The sequence below is a fragment of the Dasypus novemcinctus genome, chromosome 6 (genome assembly GCF_030445035.2).
Source record: "Dasypus novemcinctus isolate mDasNov1 chromosome 6, mDasNov1.1.hap2, whole genome shotgun sequence".
Lineage (NCBI taxonomy): Eukaryota > Metazoa > Chordata > Mammalia > Cingulata > Dasypodidae > Dasypus > Dasypus novemcinctus.
This window is the reverse complement of record NC_080678.1, coordinates 105,550,873-105,560,574: the sequence shown is the minus strand read 5'-3', so window position 1 is coordinate 105,560,574 and position 9,702 is coordinate 105,550,873. Positions and strand designations below refer to the sequence as shown.

The window sequence follows — 9,702 nt, the reverse complement described above, 5'->3', positions numbered from 1 at the left end:
TTATTAAAAAGCAGATATAGTTAAACATATCATACTGTGATTCATCAAAACAGCACACATTTTCATTTCATGGGGCATATATGTGACTTAAATTATCACTTGTTTCATCATGTGGGAACATAAATTATGTGGTTAAAAATATAAGGACTTTGAAGTAATGTTAATTCAAGTTGTACTGTCATTTAGTATTGTCTTTCCAAAGTGCTGCCAGTTGTAAAGGCAAGCATTATGTTTACAAATCTGTTTTGAAATGTTTGTCAAATTTGGGGCAGTATCTTTAATAAAGATGTTTGTCTCCAGCATCCAAAAACAATAACTTTTTAAAAAGTGACAGAGGAGTGGGCATTGCTCAGTGGATGAGTGCCTGCTTTCCATATAAAAGGTCACAGGTTCAATTCCTAGTACCTCCTTAAATAAATAAATAAAACTAGCTTCTTTCTTTCAAGTAGCAACTTCCTTAATAATAATTTTTAAAAATTTATTTTTGCATCTTGGGATGTACATGTTCCTAGAAGGAAAGCTAGAGTATAAAACAAGGGACTGAAACCACAGTGAACTCAGGTGTGTGGTTAGTAATACAAATACAAGGAAGTTTGTTCAGAGAAAGCCTGGTGAGGCTGCCCCAGGGAGCAAAGGGAGTGAGAGTGCTGGCTCCCCACCGGCGCTCTGGAGGCGGAGCTCAGGTGTGCCGGTCGAGAGCAAGCCTCACCACTGCCTGCCTGCAGCCCAACGCTCTTGAAAGGACAGCGAGACTACAGTGAACCAGCTCCCTGGGGGCACTACAGGACCCCTGAGCAATAAGCCACAGCTCCGGCCACTGGTTTCATCGCTTCTTCTGTAGCTGTCATTTTGTTTGGCTCAAACTTTCTAGCACCATAAAAATGTGATAATGGCAATGGAATGTTTCTTCAGTGGGTTCTTTGTGCTGCCATATGGTTGATTGCCTTAGATGGTCAATTTCTGATATTACCTAGCCCTAAATTTTGGCCTTTTGCAAAGCTTGGCAGCTGCATTTGGGCAACAGAGAACAGAGCTGTTGTCCCAATTATCAAAACCACTGGTTTACAGAGCAGATGTGGCTCAAGTAGTTGAGCACCTGCTTCCCACACAAGAGGTCCCGGGTTTGGTTTCCGGTGCCTCCTAAAAAAAAAAAAACAAACAATAAGCAAAATAAATGAAAAAACCAACTCAGGGTTACCAACATGACTCAGCAGTTACGAAGTTCTGGGTTCAGTCCCCAGCCCTGGTACCTCAAAAAAAAAATTAGTTTAAGCCTTGGAATCTTAATCTAAGGATCATGTAATGGATTAACTGGCTGGGCAAGCTCAAGGCTTGGCTGGTTTGGAATGGCTGCACAAGAATATCAAAACCCCTGCTAATTACATTGGAGCTGGGCTATCAGTAGGAAATGCTTTCATATTTTTGTTTGTCAAAAGTGAAATACCAAGTAACAGACATACCACAGATACCACACGTTAATCACAGAACATGCAATCAACCAACTCAAGATAACTGGTATGAATATTACTGGGTGGATAAACTTCCTACAGTGGGAAACAGATGTGGCTCAACTGATAGAGCATCTGCTTACCATATAAGAGGTCCAGGGTTCAGTACCCAGGGCTTCCTGGCCCTATGGTGAGCTGGCCCAAGTGCAGTGCTGCCACACACAATGAGTACCGTGCCACGCAGGGGTGTCCCCCATGTAGTGGAGCCCCACTAACAAGGACTGCGCCCCACAAGGAGAGCCACCCTGCATGAAAGAAGTACAACCTGCCCAGGAGTGGCACCACACATATGCAGAGCCGACACAGCAAGATGAAGCAACAAAAAGAGACACAGATTCCCGATGCTGCCTGACAAGAATGCAAGCGGACACAGAATAATACACAGCGAGTGGACACAGAGCAGACAACAGGGGAAGAAGGGGGGAGAAATAAATAGGTTCTAAAAAAAACCTTCTACAGTGCTACACCACACAGTGGGCTGTAGTCTCACAGTGATAGCTGGAATACTCTGGATCCACATTTGCCAGTCATTTATATCAAGGACCACAGTAGACAAAATGGTGGTAAATATGTAGGGGCAAGTCAATACGATTTTGACTATGTCTTCGTACGCTTCAGTGGCATCTTTCTCACAAGTACAGTCTACTTTTTGGCTTACTACATAGCCATGAAAAATAGTCCTAAACTATATTCTGAAGCAATCTTAGGAGGATTCCTTTGAGGAATCCTCTGGGCAATAGCTACCTGCTGTTAGCTAATCGCTAACTAATCACTCTCTTAAGTGTGTGGTCAGTTTTCCAATCATCATTGCTGATCCAGGATTCATAACTCCAGTGTGGGATATCTTCCTGTTTAAGGAAATACAGAGTCTAAAATACTACCTGTTAATGATATTTATATTTTGTATCATCTTGATGGGAGGATTAGGCCCTGCTCTTTCTAAGATCTAACAATCAAAAGACCAGCAGATGGCAGCAGTGGTTAAAAGGCCATCTCTGCCAGTACAGCAACAATGTTCCTTAAAGAGTTCATTTTCAAATTATAAATGGACCTCAATCATTCTTTTTTCACAATATATATTTATGTATTCCCTTCCTGTCCCCCTCCCCCCCACCCTGCTTTTGCTGTCTGTATCCATTCACTGTGTGGTAGTCTGTATCTTTTTGTTTTTTAAGATGTATTTTTATTTCTCTCCCCTTCTGGCTCCCTACCCCCCCCCCCCCACAGTTGTCTGCACTCATGTCCATTTGCGGTGCATTCTTCTGTGTCCAGTTGCATTCTCGACGGCACTGGGAATCTGTGTCTCATTTTGTTGCATCATCTTGCTGTGTCAGCTCTCTGTGTGTGCAGCACCACACTTCTGGGCAGGCTGCGCTTTTTTTCGTGCCGGACAGGCTCTCCTTGCAGGGCACACTCCCTGTGTTTGGGTTTCCCCTATGTGCGGGACACTCCCACATGAGATGGCACACCTTGTGCGGCAGTACTGCACTTGGGTCAGCTCACCACACAGGCCAGGAGGCCCTGGGTTCGAACCCTGGACCTCCTATATGGTAGGTGGACACTCTTATCAGTTGAGCCACATCTGCTTCTATTTCTTTTTTTGGTCTTCTCATTTTTTTTTCTCTTCTAGGATTCACCAGGATTCAATTCTGGGACCTCTGATGTGAGAGGTTCCCTGTTAGCTGCGCCACCTCATTTCCTGGTTTCTGGCTCACCGCACTGGCACTCAGCTTGCCATGCAGGAACTGGCTTGCCATGTGGGCACTGGCTTACTATGTGGGTGCTGGCTTGCCACGGAGGCACACTTTCTCTTCTTCTTTTTCACCAGGAGGCCCCAGGGATCTAACCATATGGTAGGCAGAAGCCCTATCACTTGAACCACATCTGCTTCCCTCAACCATTCTTCAAGTGTGTAAATGATTGTTCCCCACAAATGTGAGAAACATGGAAAACTGAGTTGCAGTCAAGTAGAAAAGGGAAAATTCTTCTGATGAACTGTATATGAAGGACTTAACCAAGTGATTAAAATGTCTACATTTTCACAGCATTATTTGAGAGGGCTCCTTTTACCACAATATGTAAACATTATTGCATAATCCAGAAAACCATATGGAGTCCATTTACAAAGAACTTACAGTCCAAATTTCCAACTTACTATCCTCATTAATTGAGAGAGGCAGAAATAATTTAGCAGAGAAAAACTTACTTTATAATAGAATCAATTCCAAATGATCTGGATCCTAGATAAAGAAAATGTCAAGGGTGGTAACTGAATGTTCAAAAGTCCATTTCGTTATTTTTAGTGAAAACTTAAATTCACTTCAAATCAGTATTGCCCAACTCTACCTCACCCACCCACCTTAGCTCTAAAGATTTTTATTATCCCTAGATAAAATCCATCCTCAAAGAACAAAAAGTTTTCACCATTTGAACCTCTATTATATATGTGTGTATATATATAATTGCGTACGTATACACACACACATAATTGCGTACGTATACACACATACACACATGGTATACAGAAATATATCATTCAAAATTTGGGGGAACATTCTAGAGATACTGAAGTGAGTTCTAGCTTATCAGAATGAGAATTTTAAATGGACCAACACGTGTTTGGATGTATCATTTATTATTTTTTTTCTGAAATTCCTAGAATCTCTGTTGTTAACTGGTAGTTTTCCTGTTTTTCTCTTGTATTGATTTGTCATTTCCACTAGGCAAAGAAAATGACAGAAAGCTGGCTTTATTTATTTATGAAAACTAAACTGGAAACGCTAGTGCAATGTTTATCACAATGCTTTCCATACTCATAAGAAATCAAAATTCTACAAGCTCTCACCTGTTAGTACAGTAATTGCTGTGCAGGAGAGATAGAACAGCATTCTGCTTAAATGAATGGACTCTGGTTTAAATCTTTTTTTTTTTCCAAGAAAAGAAAGAGTTTATAGCCTGGTTGGCCAGCAAGGAGCCTCAGATTAGTCTCCTGGTTTGAATCTTATCTCTGCCTCTTCTTAGTTTTGACTTTGAACAAGTTTTTGAGCCTCCCTATATCAGATTCTTTATCTCTAAATTGGAATAATGATAGTATCTATCTCCCATGAGAGGTTCAAATTAAAATCTGTAAAATAAGTTCAAGAGTATCCGGCACTTGGCAAACACTATATAATTGTTCGCTGTTAATATGTGTTGCTTGAGAAGGTAAACATGTATCTATGGATTGGAGAATACCTTTTAAGAAGTTGTCTCACCTCTCATCCAAACAATTATACTTCTTCCTCTAGCTATGAATTCAACATAACAATGATACTGGTGTCCCTGTTTTAATACTGATTTGCTTATATAAATAAAATATTTGTAACATTTTATAAATAAAATTCATTTTAATTTCAAATTGAGAAAGCAGACTTGGCCCAGTAGATAAGGCATCTGTCTACCACATGGGAGGTCCGCGGTTCAAACCCCAGGCCTCCTTGACCCGTGTGGAGCAGGCCCACACGCAGTGCTCATGCGCACAAGGAGTGCCATGCCACGCAGAGGTGTCCCCGCGAAGGGGAGCCCCACGCACAAGAAGTGCACCCTGTAAGGAGAGCCGCCCAGCACAAAAGAAAATTCAGCCTGCCCAGGAATGGCGTCGCACACACAGAGAGCTGACACACAAGATGATGCAACAAAAAGAAACACAGATTCCTGTGCTGCTGACAACAACAGAAGCAGACAAAGAAAGAACATGCAGCAAATGGACACAGAGAGCAGACAACACGGGGGTTGAAGGGGGAAGGGGAGAGAAATAAATGAAAAATAAATCTTTAAAAAAAATAATTTCAAATTGATATGTCATTGATTATGCTGATAAATGGAATAAACTGACATGATTTTTTAAAAGTTTGGGGAAGCAAATGTGGCTCAAGTGATTGAGCTCCCACCTACCACATGGGGGGGTCCGGGTTTGGTTCCTGGTGCCCCTGGAGAAGGCAAGCAAGACAGCAAAATTGGCCCAATGGGCAGGCATGGTGAGCGGACACAACAAAATGATGCAACAAGGCGACACAAAGAGGAAAGACAATGAGAGATACAACAAAGCAGGGAGCTGAGGTGGCTCAAGTGATTGAATGCCTCTCTCCAACATGGGAGGTCTCAGGTTCAGTTCCCAGTGCTTCCTAAAGAGAAGACAGGAAGACACAGCACACACAGCAAATGGACACAGAGAGCAGACAGTGAACACAAATGGGGGGCGGGGGGCAAATAAACAAATAAATCTTTAAAAAAAAAAAGGTTGTTCAGGAGCTATAAAACAAATATATGCCATAAGTACAAGTATACCTGAATGGGGTATAACTGTATTCTTGTTGTCATAGGTATGTTCTCTGGATAGGTAGAAGCTCATACAGTAGCTATCAAAATATTAAACTTTCATCCTGGGGAAGTCCTGCTTCTTTCTCAAATGAGATGGTAAAAAAAACAAAAAACAAACTCTGGACTACATAAGCCTTACCTAATAAAAGAAAACAGTCCAATATGCCAAGCCCTCAATCTTAATGCTTGCACTTATGAAACTTACTCCTGTAATAATGAAACTAAGCCTAATTATAATCAATGCCTAAGAGTTACCTCCTGAAAACCTCCTTGTGGAGGACTTCCCTGTAAGCCAAGCTCTGCAAATAAACTCACCACCTGCTCCCAAAGTGGGACATGACTTCTGGGCATGAGCCTCCCTGGCATCGAGGGATTATTACCAAGTGTTAATCAGCAGTGCATCTGGAAAAAGACCTTTACCAAAAGGGGAAAATATTAAATAAAACAGAGTTTTTAAACAAAGCCTCAATCAAAAGTGCTCCTCAGATTTTATACACCTGTATGATTGTTTTGTAGGTTTGCAACTTCATAAAAAAATATGTTTAAAAAAAAAAAAGTGCTCCTGAGGGCTCTAGGGACATCCAGACACCATAGGCAAGCCACAAAGACTCATGCAATCAACCCTTGGTGGGCCCTATTTAGGAAAATATGAAAATCTATTTCCCAAATATAACAGTTATACTTATTTAAAATTCCCCTAATCATGATTCTTCTACTCTTTTTATACAAACCTGTAATTTTCAATGCACTTGTCAAATATGTTTCTCAGAGATGTATTTCCTCTTCCCCATGATATCTAAGACCCCTCTCAGCCTGAAGCAGTCAGAGCAGGCATCATCCCAAATCCCTCAAGACTAAGAGAAGAACAAAAATAAGGGGGGGGAGGGGGGAGGGGGAAACGGACTTTGGCCGAGTGGTTAGGGCATCTGTCTACCACATGGGAGGTCCGCGGTTCAAACCCCGGGCCTCCTTGACCCGTGTGGAGCTGATCAGCTGGCCCATGCCCAGTGCTGATGGGCGCAAGGAGTGCCCTGCCACACAGGGGTGTTCCCTGCGAAGGGGAGCCCCACGTGCAAGGAGTGCACCCGTTCAGGAGAGCCGCCCAGCACGAAAGAAAAGTGCAGCCTGCCCAGGAAAGGCACCGCCCACACTTCCCGTGCCACTGACAACAGAAGCGGACAAAGGAAAAGAAACAAGACACAGAAGCGGACAAAGGAAAAGAAACAAGATGCAGCAAAAAGACACAGAAAACAGGCAACCGGGGGAGGGGAGGGGAATTAAATAAAAAAAAATCCTTAAAAAAAAAATAAGGGGGGAGGGAGCAGATGTGATTCAAGCAGTTGAGCCCCTGCTTCCCACATGGGAGAGCTGGAGTTCAGTTTCCAGTGCCTCCTAAAAATAAATAAATAAATGAATGAAAAAACTAACTCAGGGGAGATCGATATGGCTCAGTGGTTGAGTGCCAGCTTCCCACATTTGAGGTCCCAGGTTCAATCCCCAGCCCCAAGATCTCAAGTAAAATTAAAAATTAAAGAACTGTATTATATGAACAGAGAACCCTAAGTTCAACCACGGACTTTAACAGTACAATTATTAACATGTCCTATCATCAGTTGTAATGAATTTTCCACACCAATGCAAGGTGGTGGTGGTGGGCTGGTATATGGGAATCCTGTATTTTATGCATGATTGTTCTGTAAACCCACAACTTCTCTAGTAAAGAAAAAATTAAAAATTGAAAAATTAAATTTTTTTAAAAGAGGCAGATCAGGTTTGACCTATCTATAGACTAGGCAAACAAGATAAAATACGATCATATCAAAACTGATCCCATAAAATGGGCCCTAAAGAACCAAAGGGACTGCCTCGTGAATAACTGAACAAGCATTTCTAACGAGTTAGCAGGTGATGCTCATGCTGCGGCTGATCCAGAAACCATGCTTTCAGACTATCTTCGCCTTAGGATTTACGGCCTTAGGGTATACAGCCCCACATCTCAAATCATAGGTACAAATATTAGCACCAGTAAAGACATGAAATAAACACTGGACTTCCATGTCCACACTTGCATTGCAGGAGCAATGATGTATAATTGTGGTAACCAATACAGTAGCACCTAGCTACATGGGCTATTGAACAACTGAAATGTCGTTAGGCTAAACTGAGAGTGCCATACGTATAAAATACACAGCAGATTTCAGAAGCTTAGTTCAAAAAAAGGAAATATTTCACTGAGAGTGCCTTTTCAAATATCGATTACATGTTGAAATGTATTATTTTCTGTATCCTGATTTAAATTAAATAGGTTATTAAAACTAATTTCACTTGCTTCTTTTTCACTCCTTTTTTTAATGTGTGGGCTCATGTTATATTTCTATTGGTCAGCGCTGAGCCAGAAGGACAGTGGAGATTGGCTTAAGGGAAAAGAGAGGGCAAAGGACAGTAAGAGAGCTGATTCAGGCAGTAATAATGGAGGGGCAGAGGAAAGATGATACACAGGGATATGATGCATCAGTCACCAAAAATCAGGCGCCTGACTCATGCTATAAAGGGAATATGGGGAAATGATCACCAAGGGTATCTTTATGAGCATCCAGGTAAAACCCAGTACCATTTGCAAAACCAGAAAGTGGAGAGAAAGAGGCTGGGCTTCAAGTGTTTCTGGGAAAAGCAGGGCAGGCTCCCCAGGAGGCAGCTGGAGGGATGCTTCTGGGGCTCAGAACAGAAGCCCAGGATGAAGTTAAGGCCTGGGGGAGTTGCTGGCATCTCAGTGGTAGCTGAAGCCAGCAGTGAGTCAGACGGCTCCCAAGGGAAGAGCCTGTGGGGGCAGAAGAGCAGGTACCGGATCTGAAAGAGCCCTCCTCAGGAGCCTGGGAGAAGCCCAGGCCATGAAGAATGAGAAAAAAATTCTCTGAAAGGGAACACTAAACCCAGGAGAGAAGAGTTTAGTAGGAACCCAAACAACCACTAGTTTTTCACTTACAGAAAATGAATAGAAAATGAAGCAGATATTTTAGGGAAATTAGAAATAGAACAATAAGAACTAAGATAATCAAAACAACTGAACATGGAGAAAACAAAATTACAGCAAGAAATGGAAGAAAATCAGCTTTTAATTTCAATGATACTCTTACATATACTGAGAAGAAAATTACTAAAATAAAGAACAGACTTCTAGAACACAGGACAAAAGTCCACATAGGAGGTGCTAGGAGGAAGTTTTCAGCTTATCAGTAACACTGTGAAGGTCACCACCCAGGGGCATGGCCACCAGAGGGCGGAGTGAAGCGTGAGCTGTAGAATGCTCCCCTGCCCCACCTTACAGCACACCAGCAGGGCTCAGTGCAGGAACAGTGGCTGTCAGCTCCAAGAGCTGCGAGACAGACTTCTCAACAGTCTTGGGAAGTACAGAGGGAAGTGCAAAGTCAAGAGGGAAGGAAAAACAAGGACACTCGAGGAATCTGAAGCCTCTCCCACCTATAGGTCCAACAAACATTAAACAGAGCCCAACTCCTAGGCAGATTTCACATAAATCCTCACACTAAAGCCTATTATCTCAGTTCTTATTACCAGATACAACATGTTCAGCTTTCAACAAAAAATGACAGGACATGCCAAAAGGAAAGAAAAACTTACCCTGAAGATGCAAGCAATCAGAATCAAACTCAGGTGTGGTACAGATGTTGGAATTATTACACAGGGACTTTAAAATAATTACGATTAATACTTGAAGAACAGATGGAGGGAAGTGATGTGGTTCAAGTGATAAGGCCTCCGACTACCTTATGGGAAGACATGGGTTCAATCCCTAGGGCCTCCTGGTGAAAAAGACGAG

The 9,702-nt window shown here is 42.2% G+C and overlaps 1 protein-coding gene and 1 pseudogene across 1 annotated transcript in view; one reads left to right on the top strand and one right to left on the bottom strand.

Moving 5' to 3' along the window:
- LOC131278779 (putative zinc finger protein 487) overlaps positions 1–9,702 on the bottom strand; it is a 57,099-nt gene that overhangs the window by 23,327 nt on the left and 24,070 nt on the right.
- LOC139439182 (transmembrane protein 144 pseudogene) lies at positions 1,955–2,458 on the top strand (annotated as a pseudogene).